General features: G+C 50.8%; 1 long non-coding RNA gene across 11 annotated transcripts in view; it reads right to left on the bottom strand.

Annotated features, from left to right (window-relative positions):
* The window catches only part of LOC114484772 (uncharacterized), a 151,986-nt gene extending 136,988 nt beyond the window's left edge, over positions 1-14,998 (bottom strand). For 2 of the 11 annotated variants that reach the window (XR_008619429.1, XR_008619425.1), the window contains exons 1-4: positions 14,630-14,994; positions 13,284-13,528; positions 12,760-12,918; positions 8,736-11,513 (exon numbers count right to left, since the gene is read on the bottom strand). This is a non-coding gene — a long non-coding RNA (uncharacterized lncRNA). Of the gene's footprint in view, positions 1-8,735; positions 11,514-12,759; positions 12,919-13,283; positions 13,529-14,629 lie in introns of all 11 variants that reach the window. The other 9 variants (XR_003678049.2, XR_003678050.2, XR_008619427.1 and 6 more) reach the window with 9 other exon arrangements.
* Positions 14,999-20,404: the final 5,406 nt, after the last annotated feature.

Genomic DNA, 20,404 nt, shown 5'->3' with positions numbered 1-20,404 from the left:
CAACAGAGACAGCCCCTCCTCCTGATCTACAAATGAGGAAAGCAGGACCCAGAGCGTAGATGACCTTCCCAAGACTGGAGTCCCAGTTGGCCCCAGACGCACAGCCCCAAAGCCCTTCCTGCAGGTTCTCTGTCCATAGGAAGACTCGCTTTAGGGCAGCTGTGTTCATCTCCTTCAACATGAAGACCATACAGGGCTCAGACACTGTGACCAGCCCCCAGCAGTCTCTGCTTGACATCCTGGCTCTGTAAAGCTATTGCTTTTGTTTTTCATTTCATTTGCTATGAAGATTAAGATAATGCTTGAAATCTAAGGTGCTTTGAAGTATCAGTGACAAGGCGACCCTGGGTTTAGGGCTTCCCCTGAGACGGCTGATGAGCTATGCTATAGACTTAGTCTAAAGGAAATCAGCACACACACATCCTCCACACACATCCTCTGCACTAGACCTCCTCCCCCTGCTCCTCAGTGTCAGGGGAGGTCTAGTGCAGAGCCAAGACTTTCACCATTGCCCAGTGGTAACAAGGTAACCACCCTGCCACCCCACACCCCTGTGGTTCCGGGGGGGCATTCTCTCCATCACCCACAGTGTCAGCAGAGGCCAAGAGGGGAACCTGGATTTCCACCCCACCTGACAGTAACAAGGCCACACTCCCTTCTCCCAGTGACAAGGTGGCAGAGGTTGCCTGCTAAAACAGATTTAAATAAAATCCTGAATACCTAAAATGTCTGGGATACAACTGAAAATCATGAGTCATACCAAGGAAATCTCAACTTGAATGAGAAAAGACAGTCAACAGATGCCAACACCAAGATGACACACGTGCTGGAATTATCTGACGAGGATTTTAAAACAGCCATCATAACCATGCTTAAACAAGGAACTATAAATACACTGGAAATAAATGAAAAAATGGACGCCTCAGCAAATAAACAGAAGATATGAAGAAGAAACAAATGGAAATTTTAGAACTGAATAGTATCATAACCAAAGTTTTGAGGGTTTTCTTTTTAACTCACTGGATGGCTCCACAGCAGAATAGAGAAGGCAGAGGAAAGAACTGGTGAACTGGGAGAACAACAGAAATTACCAATCTTAACAAGAGGAAAAAAATACTAAAAAAAAAAATAATAACAGAGCCTGAGGGGCCTGTGGGACTATAATGAAAGATGCAACACTCATGTCATCAGAGACCTGGAAAGAAGGGGGGACTGACAAATCCTCAAAGAGATAATGGCTGAAATTTTCCCAAATTTGGCAAAAAACAACAAGCCTACAGATTCAAGAAGCTAAACAAGGACCAAAAAGGAAAAACCCAAAGAACTCTGCACCAAACACATCATAATGAAATTTCTGAAAACTAAGGACAAAGAAAAACCTTGAAGGCAGCAAGAGAGAAACATGTTACCTAAATGAGAAAAATGACTTCAATGACACGATTTCTCATCAGCAACGGCAGAGGCCACAGGGAAGTGGGATGATATTTGTCAGGTGCTGAACAAAAGTGTCAGTGAAAATACCTTTCAGAAATGAAAGAGGAACCAAGACATTCTCAGATGAAGGAAAACTAAGAGAATTTGTCACCAGCAGACCTGCCCTAAAGAATGAGTAAAGGAAGATCTTGAAATGGAAAGGAAATGATAAAAGAAGGATCTTGGAACATCAGGAGGGAAAACTGAACAACAACAAAAGGTTAAAATATGGGTAAATACAATACATCAGGCTTTAGGAAAATATTCTGTTAAACATTCACGTTTTTTCAGGCCTTTTCAATGGTTATCATTATCAGAGGCATGGATGGTGAGCACCTGGGAAATAGCTGATACTTTTTAAATTTTTTTGAAGCTAATTCAGAAGAGTTTTGTTCAGGTTTCATAAATAAAAAACAATGTCTCTCTGAATACTTTGTTTGCTTCTCAAAATACTCACCATCCCTATTTATATGTCAGATTTCCCACTGACAGAATTACATACTCATAAAAACTTTACTTTTATCCCCAAGTTTATTCCAAATAGAATTGCCAGATCTAGCAAATAAAAATATGGGGTGTCCAGTTAAATTTAAATATTACATGGGACATAGTTATACTAAAAATTAGTTGCTGTTTATCTGAAATTCAAATTTAACAGGGCATCCTGTAACATCTGGCAACCCTATAGGGCTTAAATCATCAGTGTCTATAGAACAGAAAAACAACTCTCCTGGAACCTCATCCTCTCTCAGCAAGAACCTGCCAAGGGACCCACCATCTCGTGTCGGCACGTATTAAACAATAAATAAAGTTCTTCTTCAGTAATGTCCCATTTCCATAGATGAGGAAGTTTGGAAGTTAAGTTTTAATTCATAAGGGTAAAACTTATCTGCTCCCAGGGACCCTACAGAAGAAACGAAAAGCTTTAGAGCTACCGCCCTGCAGAGGCCAGCTGTGGTGGGGGGTTGTATAACGCAGACTCCCTGAGCACATGCCCCCAGCCCTGATCTACACACATTCACGGAGCAGACGTGAAGACCAAAGCCTGTACTCAGACCCTTACGACAAATGTTTAGGGGTGAGGTCACAGGCCTTGGGGAGCACAGGGGGCACCGTTTAGCTGGGAGGGAAGGGAAGGCTTCCCAGCAGAAGTGGCATCTTGGGGCGGGGTCAGCCCCAAGAGGGTTTCCAGCACAGCTTGTGAGAAGGAGCATGGCACGTGCGGGGGTGGAGGGGGGAAACGAAGAGGTTCCACGTGACCAGGAGGTGGGGGTGGGGGCAGTGGGGCCACATCAGAGCTGGAGATGACGAAATTTACATGGGCAGGTGGGAGGCGGAGCCACATTCCGGAAAGCTCCTTCCAGCTGTGGGGGAGGATGGAGCAGAGCAGACAGGAGGCAGGATGCTCTCCCGGCTGGCGCAGGAGCCGCCAGGGGCGGACACGGGAAAGAAGACGGGAAGGTGAGAAGGGGGGCAGGAGGTGATGCAAGGGGTCAAGGTGCACCCATCCAAGTGCTGTTTAGCAGATTCTTCCCTTCCACAACGTTCTCTGTGCCGGGCATGGGCCTGGGGGTCTTCCCTGCATTGCCATAGCAACGGATGGGGGAGGTGGGAGCGAGCTGAAATTGGCAACACTGGTCCACCAGGCTTTTCGAGGTCTGTCTTCAAGTCGCCCACCCTGGCCGTTACTTGCACGTTAAGTGTGGTTTTATCTCGCACACCTGGAATTCTATTTGGTTTTTTTTTAAATAAATTTATGTCTTTATTTATTTTTGGCTGCGTTGGGTCTTCCTTGCTGCATACGGGCTTTCTCTAGTTGCGGCGAGCAGGAGCTACTCTTGGTTGCGGTGCGCGGGCTTCTCATTGCGGTGGCTTCTTTTGTTGCGGAGCATGGGCTCTAGGGCTCGCGGGCTTCAGTAGTTGTGGCACGCGGGCTTCAGTAGTTGTGGCACGCAGGCTCAGTAGTTGTGGCGCGTGGGCTCTAGAGCGCAGGCTCAGTAGTTGTGGCGCACGGGCTTAGTTGCTCCACGGCACGTGGGATCTTCCCGGACCAGGGCTTGAACCTGTGTCCCCTGCATTGGCAGGCGGATTCTCAACCACTGCGCCACCAGGTTAGTCCCCGGTTTGGGTTTTATAGGCCGTGAAACTCGAGCTCTCCCATGTCCTGGGCCCTTCGGTGTTCTAGAGCTGCCCTTGAACCCACAGCCCACCACAGCTTGGCTCACGCTCCTTCTGAAATAGTGTGGATTTCAAAACCATAAATGCACAGTTTCCAACCCCCCTCCCCAGGGCTGCTGGCCGTGAAGCCAGACACCCCAGATAGGGGACCCGGGGGGAGAGGGAGCCTCGGGGGACCCACTGGTGCACAGTCACCCGGGGCCAGACGGCCTGCACGTCAGGGTCTCAGCAAGCGGCTCTCCGGAAGCTATTTCAATCCACAAAATGATTTCACTTTTGCAGAAATACATCATTCACCGGCATTTATGAGGCACCTACCGGAAGCCAGGCCCTGTACGAGGGGCCAAGGATACACAGCAAGTGAATGGGCGGCCCCTTCATAACAAAGGGCACTGGTTTCCCCAGAAAACACCAGCTGCTACTGCAACTTACTTCCCCAAAGAACGGCCTCTTCTTTGGCCGGAAAGGCACTGCGACCGACATCCAGGCGCAAACAGACGTGCAGAGCTGAGGCCCGGGCTCAGTCCCCAACGCCACGTGGGTGGGGCGTGACCACGGCGGGCCACACCCCCTCCTCCCTGAGCCTCAGCGCTTGTGGTGAAAGCCAGGCTGAGCCCAGGGCCTTCTCCGACCAGAAGGGTCAAAGCCAGTGACCTCGTGCTGGGGCCGCCATTCCCCGATGCTCACAATGGGGTCACGTCCCTGATGCATGTACAAAAGCCCGTTAAAATCATTTGCCCTCTGTCCTTGGCCCAAGGATAAGCCACTTGAAACCACGGAATAGGCTTTACTCACGTCACCAGTACATGTGTTTATACCCACGAGCACCTTGCCCTGGACCTTCGTGTACGTCGATGTGCAGGACACAGCCTTGCAAGCCCGCCTGCAGCACACGGGAGACGTGCGCACCGCAGCTCCCGGCCAACAGCAGGGCCGGCTGCCCGCTCCAAGCAAACCCGGCGTGGAGGGAGTGTGGACCCCCATCCACGCAGCAGCGCCCTCCTCGCCACTGCTGTCAGCACGGGTCCCCATATACCTTTTTCAGCACATCTCCCATCCTCCTGGAGCATAAATTTTCAATAATAAACAGGACCAGAAGTTCCAATTGTCCCTCCTCAGACACGTTCTGAGTACACACCTCTGGCTGACTCACACTCTGCACATCAAGGCTAAATCCAAGTCAAAAGCAAACTATTCGATGACATGGCCTTGGGACAGAGATTCTTCCACATCCCATCATGTATCAACTAAATATATATATATATATATATTTTTTTTTTTTTTTTTGCGGTACGCGGGCCTCTCACTGCTGTGGCCTCTCCCGTCGCGGAGCACAGGCTCCGGACGCGCAGGCTCAGCGGCCATGGCCCACGGGCCCAGCCGCTCCGCGGCATGTGGGATCTTCCCAGACCGGGGCACGAACCCGTGTCCCCTGCATCGGCAGGTGGACTCTCAACCACTGCGCCACCAGGGAAGCCCTCAACTAAAAATATTTGATAAAGAAGCTCTGAGTTAACCCCTTTGAGTTCTCCCAGGCAAGAGGGCCAGAAACCCTGCCTCGCCTTTTCCAGCTTCTCGAGGCAGCTCACTTTCTTTGGCTCATGGGTGCATCACCCCAGCCTCTGCTTTGTCATCACAGCTCCACCTTGACCCTCCTGCCTCCCTCTTATAAGGAAAAACTCCAGGATAATCTCCCCATGGCAAGATCCTTAATTTAATGCCACCTGCAAAGTTCTTTCTGCCCTACTAGGTAACATATTCACAGGTTTCAGGGATTAGAGCACAGACATTTTGGGAGAGCCATTATTCTGGCTATCACAACACAATACAAAGAATTTTTGGGCTTCCCTGGTGGCGCAGTGGTTGAGGATCCGCCTGCCGATGCAGGGGAAAAAAAAAAAAAAAAAAAGAAAGAATTTTTAAGATGAAAACTTAAGCATAAACAATAATTGGTAAGTTACATGAAAATACGAAGCCCAGATAAACTGTACTCTGTTGCTGGATGGTATGGATGGTAGCCCCCGGAAGCTAACACAAGCCTTGCTTTGCAGCCCTGTGAAACCTTCAGGATATGCTCGTTAAGCCCAGGACTCCTGCGAGGACCATAATCTACCACGCACTTCAAACGTGCGAAAGGAATGCAGTCAATGCCGGTCCACTGGTTTTCTTTATGAATTTGCCAGCCCTCTTCGGTGTTTCCTGGAGGGGCCCCCAAAGGCACACGCTGAGAAACATCGGTCTGCAGGCTAAAATCTAAACTCATCTCCACGGCGCGCTCTCTCGTGCTCCAACCCGCTTCAGCCCCTGCCCCTCTGCCCCAGCGCCCCAGCCACTCTGCACCCGCAGAATCTCACGACTGCACAGTCTCGAAAAGCCACTTCCCTCCTCCTGGGACACCAGTCCTGTCCCGGGGCCCCGAACACACCCCCGCAGGCTTCCAGAGTCTGCCAGGCCACACCTCCGCCCCACGCGCAACAGAGCCCTCATCCTAGGAGGCCAGGGGCGTTTCAGGGACCGGCATGGACCATCTGAAGCTGTCAGGGTGTGGCCAGCATCAAGGGACTGTGGTACGCAGAGGCCCGAGAGGGGCAGGGGCACAAACAGCGAGGGGGAGGCGGGGAGGCCACGGGTGGAGATACAGGGAGTGGAACGTCTGCACACCCAGGAGAACCGCGCCCAGTGGAGACGGCCTCTCTCCTCGGCCACAGTGGGGAGGGGACTGCAGATGGAGCTAGACGTGGAGGACTTGGAACCCCTCCTGGACCCCCGCAAGCCAGGACACCCACCAGGGGCAGCAGTCAGAACTTGAGAAACAGGTTCACTGGAAACTTGCGGGGTTTTACTTAAAAGCAATTGGCAGTTTGTACTACTCTCAGTTTTCCAATCATGCCGAAGGCACGGGATTGTGTGGCTTATTTTTCTTCTTGCTGACCGAGTACAAGGGGTTTGGTTTTAACAGCTCTGCTGAGGGATAAACCGACTTAACAGTAAACTGCACACATTTAAAGTGCGCAGATGGATACACCCGACACACGTGCACCCCGTCTCCACACTCCAGGCAGTGAACATAACCAGAAGCTCCTTGGCGACCCCTCTCTCCTGCACCTCTCCACCGCCCCACGCCAGGCAAGGCTGGGCGGCTTTCTGTCACTATGGTTTGCATTTTCTAAAATTGTATATAAAGGGACTCATACACCATGTGGCCTTTTGTGTCTGGCTTCTCTCGCCGAGCGTGTTTTCACAGTTCACGTGGTTGCGGTATCACTAGTCCGTTCCTTTCTATGCTGGGTAGTACTCCATTATATGGGGGTACCACGGTTTATCTCCTCTCCTTGACAGATACTGAGATTTTTTCCAATTTGGGACTGTTATGAATAAATATGAATATTTGTGTACGAGTCTGTGTATGGACAAATGTTTTCACTTCTTTGGGGTAAATCCCTAGGAGTGGAATCGCTGGGTCCTATGGCAGGTGTATGTTTAACTTTTTAAGAAACTACCACACTGCTTTCCAACGTGCTAGTGCCGTTTTACATTTCCACCAATAGTGACTCCTCCTGACTTTCTGCCCATCTGTGAGGTATGTACTGGATTCCCACTGTGGTTTTCACTTGCATTTCCCCGATTACTACTGAAGTAGAACACTTTTCATGTGTCTGTTGGCCATTTGGATTTCCACTTTTATCAAGTTCCTGTTCAGGTCTTTTCTATTTGGTTATCAGTCTTTTTTTCTTATTGATTTGTAGAAAATTATTTACTTATTCTAGATGTAAGACCTTTGTCTCATCCCAAATATCTTCTCCCACTTAGTGATTTGTCTTTCATTCACTTTGTAGTGTCTTTTGATGAACAGAACTTCTTCGTTTTAATGCAGATCAATTTATCAATCTTTTCTTTGTGGCTTACGAATTTTGTGTCTTTTTAAGACTCTGAGGTCATGAAGATTTCCCTATTTTATTTGCAATTTTTTTTTTTTTTGCCTTTCTCGTGTCTATCAATAAATGCACCTGGAATTGACTTTTTAGTATGGTGAAATGTGGAGATCCATTTTCGTGTGTGTGTGTGTGTGTGTGTGTGTGTGTGTGTGTGTGTGTGACTATGGATCCCCATGTCCCAACATTATTATTCAACAGACCCATTTCTCCCGTATGTTCAAACACATACACATTGATCTATTTCTGGTTCTTTGTTCTGGCCATTTGTCCCCCCTTGTACACAGCCCTATTCTCTCTCTTTAGCTTTATACTAAGTCTTGAAGTCTGGTAGAGCAAGATCTCTCAGCATCTCCTTTTTCTTCCAGAACCTGTTGACTAGCTTCATCCTTTTACATTGCCATATACTTATTAGAACTGTCTTTTTTTCAAATTCAAAAAGAAACATGTAAGGATCTTATCTGGATTGCATTAAATCTACAGGTCAATGTGCAGAAATTTGACATCTTTTATATAGCCTCCTTATTTGGTTCTTCTCTCATGTTTCCCAAAGGTTTCTTACGTGTCTTTTGTTATACATATTCCTGTGTACTTGATTTTTATGCCATTGTAAATTGCACCTTTTTAAGTCTTAATTTCTAATTTTCTGTTTTTGGTGCACAGAATGCAATTGGTTTTATAGTTGATTATGTATTCAACAACTTTAAAAACTTCCTTATTAATCTAAAAATGTACCTGTAAGTAATTTTGGATTTTCTACACTTACATTGTCAAATAAGTTGTTTTCACCTTTCTAATTCTTATATCATTTGTTTATTTTGTTTGGTTGCTAATTGCCTTAGTGGACCCAACTCAAAAGTAAAGCTTTAAATTTTTCACCCTTAGTTATAATGCTTGCTGTGGGTTTTTTATAAATAACCTGTGTCAGAACAAAGACATTCCCTTCCACTCCTAGTTGCCAGGGGTTTTTTAATTAAACACTTTTTCTTCATCTGTTAACACGATCATATCATTTTTATCCCTTAATAAGCTGTAAATATAGTGAACTATATAACTTATAAATATGGCTAGGTAAGGCTAAACCACACACATACACATACATACCTATGCCGAAGTGGGCACTACTAGCTCAAAACATGAGAAGTTTATCACCTGTTTAGCCCAGGATGGTAGCTGGATTGGCAGGAAGCTCTTCACATGCCACCACCTTGTAACTCCTCCATCCCCAAGGGCCGGTCATCATCTGCACCCAGAAAGCAGAAGGGGAAAGAGACGGGGAGGAGGCCCACGTGCTCTCTTCCTAAAAGCCTTAGCCTGGAGGCAGCATTCCACTGATGAGGTCACCTGGTCACAGCTGGGTGCTTCGCGGTGACAGCCCCATACTATGAAATAAGAGCACAGATTTCGGTGGAGAGCCAGCGGACACCAATATAAACCCAAGGTGGTCTTAATGCATTACAGTTTATATATCGCTAAATCCAGTTTTCTGAGTTTTCTTTAGCATTTTGCATCCATGCACATGTGACACAGACCAGTATTCTTTTTCTCCTGCTGTCTTTGCTGGGTTTTGCCATCGAGGGTGCGCTAGCGTCATAACATGACTTTGGTCGTGCCGGTGGTAAACGCGTGGCCTCTCAGCCCTGACCCCACTTCCCACTGTCCTGCTGTGGTCCAGACCACGTCTTCCTTGCAGCTGGCGCAATGTCAGGCTCTGTCAGTAGAGGGAGCTGGAGGGGCACTGGAGGAGCCAGTTTCTCCTCCCGGTTCTGGGTGCCTTCCTTCCTCCTTGTTCCCGGGTGCTTGGCTGGAGCGCTGTGCACCCAGGAGCTCGCCTCCCAGCGAGCTTCAGGGCACCTGAGGTGGCTTCCTGGTGGGGTGCTCAGTGGCACCCCTGTAAGCAGTTTCCGGAGGGTTCAAGGGCACTCCCTGGAGGGCTTCTCAGCAGCTCACCAGCAAGCCCAGCCACGACCCAGCGGGCTTCTAAGCAAAGTTGACAGCACCTCCCTTCCCCAGGGCAGCTTCCAGGTGAAACACGTGGGCACCCCAGTGCGGGGGAGGGGGGCGCCGGGGATGGAGGGTCCCGTCTTCCACTAGCTCAGAGTTCTCGCCCATCAGTCATACGGACCAACTCTGGCCCAGATCAACCCTGCGAACTCTTATCTGCCGTCTGTCTGTTGAGTTAAAACACCATCTCCAACAAGGTGTCAATCCAGCCTTAGGGAGGGCTCCCTGCTTTCCACACTTGTTCCTTCCGTGGGTACTCTCCCTCGGGGTATTCCTTCAAATGCTCTTTTTTCTCCCTGGAAATAGTCAATAATCCTTATCTCAAACCTTCCTTGCTCATCATACTATTGTGCGGTTACTGTCTGCTGGACTGGACCCTGACTGATACAGAACTGGTACCGGGAGTGATCACAGGAGACGGACTTGCAGAGTGGGATCTGGGAATTGATGTGTTGTGATTTCAAGCTTAAGCAGTGTTGAGCTCATTGCCAGCGGGAAACGGGAAGCTAGTAATCCGTGGCATACCCGCAGGCGCCCGCATCAGAATTAATCAAGCCATCGCCTTTGCTTGCTTGTGATGAAGTGCTGACTGAAGCAAGTGACTTGGAGCGCCTGTGGCTACTGAACCTTTTTTTTTTTTTTTTTAATGGTAGTAAAGATGACTAGAGGCGGTACGGTATGGGACAGAGCTTCGAGTGCACTGGAGTGCACACAGAGAGAAAATGACAAGTCATGGCGACTTAACTCTCAGGACAAGTAATATGAGAACCAGAATACTTCAATAAAGAACCTCTTTCTTTTCTTGCAGTCACAGGGCTGACACTGCTAAAAATCATACAGAAAAGTTCACTGTATTGCTTGTGAACAGCTAGATTCAGTCTCACCAGTATCTCAAGGGAAAGTCAGGCACTGACTGAGAAAGGGTGGGAGCATGAACCTGGGAGTGGGGACATTTGGTTAGATCCAGGGAAACGGATCATCCTAAAACCCCAAGTTGTTCTAAGCCTCCCTCACCAGTAGAGGTCGTTTGTCCGTGGCGTCTTCCTTTGCTTGAAAATGCGGTGACACCCTTGCCAAGGGGAGGTGCCTTGAAAAGGGACACCTATTCTCAAGACCCAGCACAACTACCCCCTGTTGCCACCAGACACATGACTAAGGTCAAAGCACAGCATGCTCCAGTGGCACAGGAATACACAATGCTCCGGGAAGACTAGCTTACCCACCTAGAAAATGAGCAAGTCTCTTCTAATATATACCAGAAATATGGGAAACACGTGTGAAGTGGATTCTAAGGGTGTCAGACCACGGAGGGTGGACCGTAACACTAGATCAGGCCAAATCTATGGATGATGGTAAAGGGACTAGAGTCCAGATTTAATGCACTCACTTGCGCAGCTGGAGGTGTTTCTAAACAACATATCTGACTGTCTGACTGAGACTTAGCCTCAAAAATGGCCTACATTTAGCTAGGTTGAGATGCCAGAGCTTCCCTGGAATGCAGGAGGGAATCCAAAGGCCTAGGGAGATAGGAATGTTGGACTGGATTCATCCCGTGTGACCTGCCCACCTACCTCCCCACTACGGACTTCCGGAAGACCCAGAAGGCGTTCCTTTCACTACGGCGGCACCGAGAAGCACGTTGGTAAGGAGCACTCACATCCTTGGAAAGCTTCGGGATTGTTCTCCTTGACGGCATGCACGACGGTGCAGATGCTGCCACCGAGGTGGGCTCCCCAATTTCAATGGAGATGATGGGATTCCAGAGGAGCAGAGGGCGAACGGCAGGAATCGACCACCAAAGGCAAGGGGGGTGCATCCACCAAGAAAGACAGGTGTGTGCCCGCAATCAAAACACCTTGGTCCCCAGGGATCTTTAACGGTGGTCCACTGAACACAGTGCCCCTAAGAATAAGAGTACTGACTGATCTATAAAACGGGGGAAAAAAAAAACACCTTTAGGCCTGAGAGCCAAAAGCCTGACTTGAGTCACAACTGTGGGTAGGAACTGCCTCTCACCCGGCTCTAAGACCCAGTCAATTCACAGGCCAGACCCCTTGACTGCAGGGGAGGCTGCGTCTGAGACCTCCCCCAAGCCTTCCCAAATCCCAGCTGCTCAGCTGTGATACTGGAAGTGGAACGATGTTATGCTGGTCAGGAGAGGGTGCTGCAGGGATGCCGGGAAGACGAGGGTTTCTCTCCGTCGTTCCATAGTGCTTCCCTTCTTTCTAAGCCCCTAGGCACGTGGCTGGCATACGAGACACCGGTGGAGCATACCTGCTGCAGTGTCAGCGGCACCCAGCAGGCAGCTTCCTGGTTGAGCTCCTCAGGTATCCTAAAGGGGTTCCCAGAAACTTCAACTTCCCCACAGGCAGCCTCCCAGCTTTCCCCGGGAGTCCAGCCTGCTCCCGCCAGCTTCCCACCAGGTTCAGCGGAACCCCCTGCAAGCAGCTTCCCAGAGAATCTCTCTGGCACGCCAACAGGTGGTTTCCTGCCCACCAGCCTTGGCCCAGCAGCCCAGGGCAACCCAGTGAACCTCTTGGCCCTAGAGTAGGTGCAACCACTACAGAACCTTTAGATTATTTGCTGACGGTAAGCTTGGAGAACACGCGTCTGGAGGCCTGGAGAACTTCTGTACACTCATTTTTCAGAGCCAGAGCTACCAGCACACTTATGAATGTGTTTAAAAGGGGCACACTGCCCCCTAACTTTGCCACAGACTCCCCCATTCCCTACCATTACACCTAGTGTTTCTGCACTAATTACGGCTCCTACAGGGCCCCTGTAGGTCTTATGGTCGATGACACATGCCTACCGGGTTCTTAACTTCAGGAGACGAGGCTCCTAGAGAGGTGCCGGGAAAAAGCTTCCCCTCAGCAGTGCTGGGGAATGTGGGACACCCCCTGGATACAAGGGACCAAACTCATACGGCTCTGAGACGCACTGGGGCTGTCACACCAACCACCCCTCCTCAGGGTGATCTCTGTGTCCAAAAATAAATCCTGCTTTCCAGGCCATGGGATTAAGCCCACTAAGCTTCAGTCATTCCCTGAAGGTCCTGGGCAGCAATACAAACTAAGCCAAAAGGAGACAAGAGTTCTTCCCTGTCATTTTCTCTCCCCTTTCCCACCTGCCCTCTTAATGCCGGCAGACCCCAATCCTGTTCTCAACTCACCCTACACAGTAAGCCGAAATCCCCAGGTTCAAGGTGGCTTCCGTAACAAGGCCTTTATTTCCACACCCAGCAGAATAATGGGAGGCAGGCAGTTCCCTTGGAAGTCTGACTTGGAAGCTGGACATATCCATCGCGAGTCACATGGGGCCAACAATGTCCCTGAAAAAAGGTAAACCATCCCTAAGAGCCATAGAAAGGCCCCAGCTGAGGTCCTCCTAGCCAATGCTGGGTCACACCCACGCCCTAACTAGTCAGGAAGGAGACGAGGCCCATCAACAGGCCCAGGCTGCTCATGGGTCCCTCCAGGGACTGGAACGAGGACAGGTGACGAGTCCCTCCCAGCTGGCAGAGTGGTGAGATGGCTTCTGCCACGGGCACTGACAGCGAGAGAACTCTGGCAAGGGCCCCGGGCAGGTGAGAGCACCCGAAAGCTCCCCACACACCTAGCGCTCATCAGGAATATCCCATTTGACCCTCTGAAGCTCAACTTCCAGCCAAGGACATCCTCACAGAGGCTCCCTCACCTCATCTCTGGCACGCGTCCTGTTCCGCTGAGCGAGGAGAGAGCACGCTCCCTACACACTTTAAGGCATTTCCCCAGCATGAACTTCGTTACGCTTTACGAGGTGAGGCCCTTGACTGAAGGTTTTCTCACATCGGCTGCACTCACACGCCTCTCTACCGCGAACGTTCTGCTGCTAAATGAAGAAGCCTCTTGGGTGGAAGGCCTTCCATCTCTGCATCCATGAGGTCTTCCTCGAGGGTGAACCTGCCAGGGGTGAATGGGGTTGGACCTGCAGCTTAACGCTTTCTCACACTGGGCATACTCAACAGACTTCCATGCAGCACAAGCTTGACGTTTTGGCAGGAGGTTTTCCCACGTTTGCTGCACTCCTAACACTTTTCCGGGCTGTGAACTTCCCAGTGTAAATCAGAGCACACCTTTGGCAAAATGCTTTCATTCCATGCATTCAAAGGGACTTTCTCTAGTATAAACTTTCTGATGCCGACTGAACTTAGAGATGTCGCTAAAGGTTCTCTGATATTACTGCACTCATCAGGCTTTTTTTTGCGGGTGAGGGGGGGGGGTGGCGCGGTGGCGGTGCTGCGCCCTTTGGCTTGCGGGGATCTTAGTTCCCCGACCAGGGATCGAACCCGTGCCCCCTGCACTGGAAGCGCGGAGTCCTAACCACCGGACCGCCAGGGAAGTCCCAGGCCTTTCTGCTGTGAACCTTCTGGTGCCAAACAAGCGTGTATCCTTCGCTAAATGCATCCTTCCCACGGTGGCTGCACTCATAAGGCTCTTCTCCAGCGTGGATTCTCCGCCGTTGAAAGAGGCGGGGGTTACCTGCACTCAGACCTGCCCCGGTGTGGCGGCCGTAGACTCCCTCCCACTTGCCGTACAGTCCGGGGTGAGCGGTCTCCCAGCCTGCGGCGCTCCTGCCGGCCTTCCCCGTCCCGGTGCTGGAGGAGGCCGGCGCTGGCGGGGACCCGTCCTCCCCGCACACTGAGGGCTTCTCTGACACGTGGACTCCACAGTGCCTCGCCACGAGGCCCTACCCTGCCCGCCACTGCTGGGTTTCTCTCGGCTGGGCTGCTTTGGGGCCGGGAGCGCTGAGGCCGAAGCCTCTCCCACACGCCTCCTCACTGCAGCTTCTGCCCGCAGCGGCTCCCCGGTGCTCAGCCAGGAGCAACTCGTCTTTCCAGCCTGGGCCACACATCTCAGGGAACGCGCCCAAGCAGACGGACCTGCGAGGGGCGTCCTGACCTGAGACGCGCTTACAAAAGCGCCCCGCTCGGCCGGGGCCTCCCGCTCTACTCCACACCGACCACCCCGGGGCCGCAGGTGCCAAGTTCCCCCACGTCCAACCTCCAAGCAGCAGGCGCCGAGCCACTCCTCCTGGGAGAAGCACAGGCCACATCCTCGGAGACCACGAGGCCCTGCCGCCAGGGGAGCCCCAGCCGAGAATCCTCAGGACCGCCCCACCCAGCTCTCGGGTCCTTCGGATGAGGGCCAACCCCCGAGCCGACGGGATCCCAGGAGGACGGTTCCGGAAGTCCCGCCCCCACCTTGTCCACACGCACAGGAACGCCCCCCCCTCCCGGGCCCTCATTGGCCCTCCACGTCGTGACGTACCTCACAACGGGCGCTGAGAAATGGCGTTCCCACGTGGGGCGGGGCTTCACCTCCTCTTAAAGGAGACGCGCCAAGATTTCCGTGTCAAGTACTCAAATGCCACTTCCTTTCGGTCAGTAGCTGCCCCCCGCGGCTGTCCGAGTACTTCCATAAGTTAGGTAAATTCTATTTTCTAGGGATGTGTCCATTTCCTCTAAATTTTCACATTTACTATCGTAAAGTTGTTTATAATATACCCTCTAATCTTTTTATATGACCTATAAAATTGCCCTTTTAAATTTTTAAGTGATTTGTATGTCCTTTTTGTCTTGATTAGTCTCTCTGGAGGTGTGTCAATTTTTTCCTTAGAAAGCAGCAGCTTTGGGCTTTGTTGCTGCCCTCTGTTGGTTGTAATGAATTCTGCTCTTTATTATTTAGCTTTCACCCACACACACTTCCCCACCCTCCATCCCCCCAATAGCGTTTATGGTAATAGGTGCATGTTATTAGGACTGTGTAAATACTAATCACAGCTGAGGCATCTAGTATTACCGTGGTAACATTTTCTTTCTTGCCCAACCTTTTGTTTTCCTTGGAAAACAAAACCTAGGAAACCTCGGTTTCCTAGGTACTTGTCAATAAATCCATCCCAACTCCTATCTAAACATGTTCAGAGACAACAGGCACTCTAATAATTACGGCATCTTCTCTGGGGCCTCAGCCCCTCACATCTAGTCTCGATCGGGTGCCTTCTGTGCCTGACGTCAGCACGGCTGTCATCCTCAAGGCTTTCACTGTGTTCCTGGGAGTCACCTTGCCTCTTTGTGTTGGATCCACATTTCCTGAATACCAGGTTTTCTCCTTTCTTGGTTTACCCCTTTGTTCTGCAAGAGTACATCCTCTAATAGATTCTTAAGAAAGGGTGTGTGGAACATACATTTTTAAAGAAACTACAAGTCTTTTTAGCATGACTTTTATATGCATTTCCTTCAGAATTCTGAAAGGTCCCAATTCCCCTGTTATCCAATGCGACATCTGAGGATTCCAAAGCTATTTTGATTCCTGATACTTTGTATGTGTCCTGTTTATCCGCTCCAGAAGTTGTAGAATCTTTTCTCCCCAGCATTCTGAAATTCCACAGTGATGTGCCGTGGCTGGTCACCAGCCGTGGTCAGTACTTGGCCAGTCCTTGTAATTTGGAAACACAGCCTTCATTCGCAGAATTTTCTTGAACTTTTTACTGGAATCCACTGTTAGAAGTGTGTGATTTTCTTTGGCCACATTCAGTACTGGTATCTTTAGGTGTTTCCTTTTAGGCTGGTGAGATCTCTCAAGAAGTCTCTTTCTCCTTTATTTCCTGCCTGGAGGATACAGCCTGTTTCCTGAGCTGAGGATTTTACATACTGAAGGCCGATGTCTCGCCTCCCTCAGTCTCCCGCCGGGCTGGGGCAGGAACCACTGCCCAACTGTGTGCAGTGGAGAGTTGTAACTGCTTCTGAAAAGGGCCTTCAGCCAGCCCTCCTGCTTTCACTCTTTCACATCCATTTCTAGAGGCACCTGGAACTGCCAATCCCAGAGCCTCTGGGAGCTTTGCAGTAAAATCAGATTCTCAGATGCTCTCATTTATTGTTTACAACGTTGTCTCCTCGGGTGTTTCTAAGTCAGTTTAGTTACCATTCATCTATTGTCTTGGGAGGTTCCAAAATTTTGTTGCTATTTAGAGTCATCCTAGTGGATTTAGGCCTTTTTAAAAAATTAAAATTCCCTGTAACTTTAATGGGATTTCAGGAAGGAGCTATGGTAAACGGCCACATCGAGCTGTAAGCAGTCTGGGAAATGAAGACCTATTCAGAGAATTCAAGTCCCCAGCTGGAACTGTGGGTCTGTTATCACAGATGGAGACAATGAAGGAAAACCAGCAATCTCTGCCACACAGATGCGGCTGGGTTTGAGGCAGACCGCGAGTAAGGCCATCTTTCAGTAGAGCAGGAGAAGTGTACACATGGGGGTAGGGGGTTGGGGATCGGTGTGAGGAACAAAGCAAACATCTGAAACAGCAAACGGAAAGACATGCCGGGGAGTCACTGAGCGATGAATAAATGCTTTATTTAGTTCATTCATTCCCAAAGCTTCACACCTCACCCTCCCACTTTCAAACTAAGTCACAAAGAACAGGGGCCCGCAGTCTCCACCACCTCCCCACCCGACAGAGCACTGAAGGGACAGTGTCACCCTGATTGAAAGCCGTGTGTTTCAAACACTTTGAGGGGCACACTCTCTTCAAACTAGAAACCCCACCAAGTAAAACAGGCTCATCCATCAGTTTAAACCTGTGCAACATTTTGGGTGCCTCCCTAGAGCACCAGGGTCCCCCAGAGCAGTTTAAAACTCCTGTGTTAGATAAGCCCTTCTCTGCGAATCATTAGGAACTCTCCAGAGATCCCGCTGCTTCTACCCGAAGTTCACGTACAAAGAGTTCACATGGTCAATTCTCCTATCCAGTGAGATAAACGGTCCGCAAAATTAAGGCATTGGGGGGAATTAAAGGGGAATAAAGCATTTACTAAAGTTACAATAACATATCAAAGATGTCCATTGTATTTCTGAAAGCTCTTAACCAGGCACAAGTGCAAAGAACAGTCACGGTCCCAGCTGCTGCGGGCAAGCGCACAGTCATTACCAACGGAGGAAGGAGACCCCGAGGGCCGATGGTCAGCGTTCCCCTTCAGCATGTGTGCAGGCACACGGGCCCCAGTGCGCGTCACGCCTCACGTGCCCGACACCAAACAGAAGCAGCCGGAGCCGTGCAAACCCACAGAGGGCGGAGCAGGGGCGCTGCTGGCTCAATCACGGCAGCGAACGGATGCTATGCACACAGGAGGGCCGTGCTCACCAATACCACACTAAACTGCACGCACACGCACGCACACGTCACTTGGGAGAGATCTGAAATCCAAGCGACTTAAAAAAGAGAAGCTCCCCATGCATTCCAGACACTGAGCAATTACAAGTGAAGGCAACAGAAGTCACCCTTCCCCCGGCCTCTCTTCTCCATCCGACTGTCTTCCTAGAATTTATAGCATATATTCGGCATGTCACCGCACTTCAAACTCCGCACGTCCCCCCCGTGGAATTCTCCTAGGACGTGATCCCACTAACCACTCATGTGGGCACATCAGTTATTTTATTCCACATCAAGAGAGTCAGGTTGGGGGCAGGGGATGAGGAGAGAAGTGAGGCATAAGCGAGCGAGGGAGAGAGAGGTCATGTGGCCAGATGAGGCACTTCCAGGAGGGAGAGCCAAGCGGGCGGGGAATCCAGACCACTCCGGACTGGCCGCTGACTGGCAGGCGGCTCAGAGGGCCACAAGCAGAAGCCCGCAGCCCCGGCGCCAGAAGGGCCACCACCAGCGCCCTCGCCGTCGCTCGGGGGTGCCCCAGGTGCCCAGGCCTGAGGTCAGGGGCAGCCTCGCTGAGGAGGCCACACGAACCTCCCGGGAGTGTCTCTCAGGGGATTCGGGGAGGCCAGAGGCCCATCACCCCAGAGACGCTGCTCTGCCGTGGGCAGGACACAAGCACGCACTTCCTAACAGCTCACACAGTGATCTCAGAGCTTGTTCTTGGACTACCAGGCAGAGCAGACGCTGGGCTCTCCTTCAACCACGTACAGGCTGTTTCAAGACTCCACGAGAAATTCCTCGGCACGTAAACATACACTGTAGCAAGACTGCGGGTCCCCGACGCCGGATTTCAGAGACAGGCAAACTCAAAAAGAAATTCTGTGCTTTGACAAAAGGGCAGCCGACATTTTATTCTGCAACCAGGAGCATTTTAAAATAAAAATATTGTCCTCTAGGATCACCTTCATTACATAAGAGGACATTTCATCACCCAAATTAGGAAGGACGTAACCTCAGAATAAAAGACAACCCTTTAAAGTGAATGAACCTGACTTCCTATATTATTTAACGTGTCCTTGTACTCCCGACCTGCACAGGAGGCCTATGCCGTGGGCGCCGTGACTCCTGCTGCCCCCCGGGCCACAGCCCAGCCGAGCGCCGAGATCACAGGCTGTCCCAGCACCATCGTGGCCTCGAAGACCCATCCGCTGCTGAGAAGAGGGGCCACGCTCACAAGGACAGCAGTGCACACGTCCCAGGGATGGCTTAAGTGCAAAGTGCTTTCACACACATTCTCTCACGTGTCCTCCCAAAAGCTCCGAGGGGAAGGCACGGCCAGACCCGGCCCGTGTAAGAGAGCAGCCTCCCTGGGAACAGGACCCGCTCAAGGCCAGGCAGGAGGCAGCAAGCACAGGAGAGCGCTTCTCTCTAGGGCAGACTTTCCTTTGCTCAGCCTGACCTTGGCTGCATGTTCCTCTCTTTCTATTTATGCATGAACCTTTTATTTGAAGAATCAATTCATGGAAGCAAGAGGAAAAAATGTAAATGATGGCACTCAGGCCTGATAACAGAAGCATACCCAACATCAGGAAACTGCCAATTGTCCTTTCTTTTTTTAAAATTACCTTTTTAACAACAAGTGCATGTCGACTACAACTTATCAAACGTCAAAAGAGAACATCAAAAACTAAGCATCACTGCCTTAAACCCTCTTCTGAAACAAGGGAGGGCATAAATAAGTAAATAAATACATAAATAGCATAAGTAATATGAAAAGGCACAGATATGTCTGACACTGATGGGTTCTGGAAATACATGCAGAAACGCCACCCAGGATGCCACAGCTGAATTCTCAGAGGTTCTCAGAGGTGTCAGCGCTGCCTCCACCACACCCCGCCCCCCCGCCCCGCCCCCCCCCCCACCGCCTGTCCGCAGCAGCCAAGGCCCAGGCACAGGACTCCGTTCGGTGGCCGGCAGGCGCTCCAGCAGGGGCAACAGCAGGACACTCCCGGGACCAGGCTGGGGGCACCTCGGGCTGCTTCCCATTGGTCCATCATGCCCCTCCCTGCGGAGGGCTCTGGGACTGCAGCTTCATCAAGTACCACCACGCTTTCTGGCTCTGTGGGACTGGTGCCCCAGGGCTTAGAAACATGTTTTTATAAAGTGCTCTGATGGCGAGAGTTACTCTTGCCTATTCTGTATCCTATCCCTGTCAACAAAAGAAAAAGGGAGCTTTAGCAAAGCGTCACTCAAAACAAGCAGGAATGGCCTTAAGTAGCTATCTACGTTATGTTCAGATTCAGGTTTGGCAGCTGTGAAATGTCAAACTAGAGCCTGAACCTCGAAGTTGCTGGGACTGTGAAAACATCTCTAAAGGTTGGCTGCACAAAGAGAAAGCCCAACCTGTCTCTGCAGAGGAAGAGCTGAGGCCCTGGCCCCTGCGGACAGGCCCTGAGAACACCAGGCTCGGGGGCCCCTCCCTGGCTCAACGCCTCCCCAGTCCCACTGCCTCCCCGGCCAGCTCTGGGCCAGGCCCAACAACGGGCGTCGACTCAGCCCGCTCCTTCCAGAGAGACCCCAGACAAATGGTTCCAGCCCCCAGAAACAAGCCCTGCACTCACTTCACCTGC

Source organism: Physeter macrocephalus, chromosome 2, assembly GCF_002837175.3.
Source record: "Physeter macrocephalus isolate SW-GA chromosome 2, ASM283717v5, whole genome shotgun sequence".
Classification (NCBI taxonomy): Eukaryota; Metazoa; Chordata; class Mammalia; order Artiodactyla; family Physeteridae; genus Physeter; species Physeter macrocephalus.
The sequence above is the reverse complement of the archived record's forward strand: the minus strand, read 5'-3'. Positions and strand labels throughout refer to the sequence as shown.